This window comes from Eumetopias jubatus, unplaced genomic scaffold, assembly GCF_037043125.1.
Source record: "Eumetopias jubatus isolate StellerSeaLion01/CBP00866 unplaced genomic scaffold, mEumJub1_p1.0 scaffold_11, whole genome shotgun sequence".
Taxonomy (NCBI): Eukaryota; Metazoa; Chordata; class Mammalia; order Carnivora; family Otariidae; genus Eumetopias; species Eumetopias jubatus.
Genome location: NW_028274817.1, coordinates 14,050,433 through 14,053,308, shown reverse-complemented (window position 1 = coordinate 14,053,308; position 2,876 = coordinate 14,050,433).

The window sequence follows — 2,876 nt, the reverse complement described above, 5'->3', positions numbered from 1 at the left end:
TTAAAAAAGAGGAAAGGGGGAGGAACATGAATATGTTTCATTTCCTACCATAAAATATAATGAATTAAAAAAAAATTTTAATATAATAAAATTTTAATAAATACTTTAGATAAATATCCACTTCACCTCCTCCAGAAAACCTTTCCTTATTCAATAGCCGAAGACTCTACCCATCAGATGAAGAGAGTTTTGCTGAACCTCCTTATAGATTGAAATTCTTTAGTTTGGTTTAATTTTGTCTTGCACTTTTTTTTTTTAAGATTTTATTTATTCGTCAGAGAGAGAGAGAGCGCACACAAGCAGGGGGAGCAGCAGAGGCAGAGGGAGAAGCAGGCTCCCTGGTGAGCAGGGAGCCCGATGTGGGGCTTGATCCCAGGACCCCGGGATCATGACCTGAGCTGAAGGCAGACACTTAACCGACTGAGCCACCCAGGCGCCCCTAATTTTGTCTTGTTTTTAAATTAAGCAAAGACCAACAGTGTTATCAATCTCCCTGGAGTTTCATGCAGATGAACAGTGTTCATGTTGAAACCTCGCGGTTGCCCTGCAATTACCTTGTTATAAATCTGAAATCTGTTTTTGGGTTACCTGGCTGGCTTAGTAGAGCGTGCGACTCGATCTCAGGGTCGCGAGTTCAAGCCCCATATTAGGTACGGAGCCTCCTTGAAAAAATGAAACATTAAAATCAAAAATCTGCTTTTGTTAAATGCAAGTTTATTTTTGCATATCTTTTAGTATTCCTTTAAAATAGACTTCATAAAGTAGCTTTCCCGCATCATAAATCATGTGTATTTTACATTTTGATTGATGCCACCAAATTGCCCTCCAGAAGTGTAGAACTCACACCACCACTCAGAGCAACAGTGTGCAAAGGCGTTCAGTCTCCCCTAAAAGGAGGTCTTAGGAGTGAAAGGAAGGGGGGGAAGCAGAGATAGTGACCAGCCGTGGACAACAAGTTCAAGAAGTGTTGCTGAAGAGGAACAGAGGAATGGAAGTGGAAACAGGTGGTTGAGAAAAATGGGAGATATGCGGGCATATTTGAACCACGACGGAAACAGTAGAGATGGAGAAATAGAAGCAGGAGAGAAAGGGGATAACGGAGGGTTAAAAGCTTCTAACTTGATTCATGACCAAGTGCTATTATCTCCGTATCATTAATTGATTAATCCCATCTGTTTCCTGATTTGAAATCTTAAAAATATGAAATTTTCAGGGCGCCTGGGTGGCTCAGTCGGTTAAGCATCTGACTCTTGGTTTTGGCTCAGGTCGTGATCTCAGGGATGTGAGATCGAGCCCCGAGTTGGGCTCTGTGCTGGGCGTGGAACCTGGTTGAGATTCTCTGTCTCCCTCTCCCTCTCCCTCTGCCCCTTCCACCCTGCTCCCACTCTCTCGCTCTCTAAAAAAAAAAAAAAAAAGAACTTTTCCCCGTGTACTTTACAGATTGTTCCACTGATCTTCCATGACTTGGGCTTCCAAGTTACTAAGACAGATTGCAGGTTATGTCCATTGCTAATTACGTCATATTTCAGCAATTATGTTACCAATTTGTAAGAACTCTGTCTCACTCCCTTGATTCCTTCTTTTTCATAGCGGACTGATTTTGTTCTGTGGGTGCAATATTCTCTTGGACATCTCTCCAGATACTGATTTGAATTTTTAAAACGTTTTCCACATTCCACTTTTCCCTGAAAAGTCAGTGGTTTTGCTTATTCATCTTAGTTTTTCTCCGCCGGGCTGTTGGTTTTGCTCAAGTGTCTGGTGATTGGCCATTCATAGGAAGGACTAGATCACTACGGTGTGGTAAGTGGTTTGGGGTCCCCTGCGGTTGTGAAGGTCACTGTTCACCTGACGAGTTTTCTCTCCGAATGTGACAGAACTGGGCAGGGGAATGGTTGGGGGCATGCCCATGGGAGGCTTCCCATTTATGAAACCTGCATAGGGAACAGGTTGCAGTCAGTGTCTTACCAGATGCATAGATCTTTAGGGGATTTAACTGTTCTGCCAAGACGTCTCTACATTCTTACGGCCGGCCCCCCAATTACCTGGGCACTCCCTCCTCTCTCCTACCACAAAGTCCACGCTGGGCCCCCTCTCTGGGCACAAGATGTGCTTTATTTAGAAAGCTGTTCTCACTGGCGGTAGCCAGGGGTGAAAACTACAGCAAGACACTGTGCACAGAGTTGGAGAAAGGCCCATTTGCCTTGGCAGACCTTTAACTAACTTCTCTGCTTTCTGCTCCATGACTCACTCTAGCCCCTACAAATTCAGAGCTTTCTCTGGGGCTCTATTTGGAAGATTCATAATCATTCCTCCAATATCCTTCTCTTATTCCTGTGCTAACAGGGTACGGGTTCCACATTATGATTTCCAGAAATTTCTTTTTGTTTTCGAAAGGTCACATAACAGCGGTTTAGCGCACAGACTCTAGAGTCACACGGCTTGGCTTGGACAGCTTTTGATCTCTCTGTGGCTCTATTTACTAACTGTTTTTACAGTGTTAAATTTTATTTCGTTGATATTGCCTCATTGGGCTAGCCCTAGCATCAGCAAACATTTGTTTTTTCTTTTTCCTTTTTCGTTGAAGTGTAGTTGACATAACAATATATCAGTTTCAGGTGTACAACATTTATATACATTGACCACACGGTGTTGTTACAATATTATTAACTATATTCCCTATGCCACTTATTTTATCACTGGAAGTTTGTATCTTTTAATCCTCTTCCCCTTTTCGCCCACCCCCCCTGTTTACTCATCGTTCAATTTGGATAATAATAGTACCTATTTTGTAGACTACTTAAACGGCTTAATACATGCAAATGGTTGAGTGTTGTGGAGGGCCCGTTGGAAACACTGAATAACTATCAGCCATTACA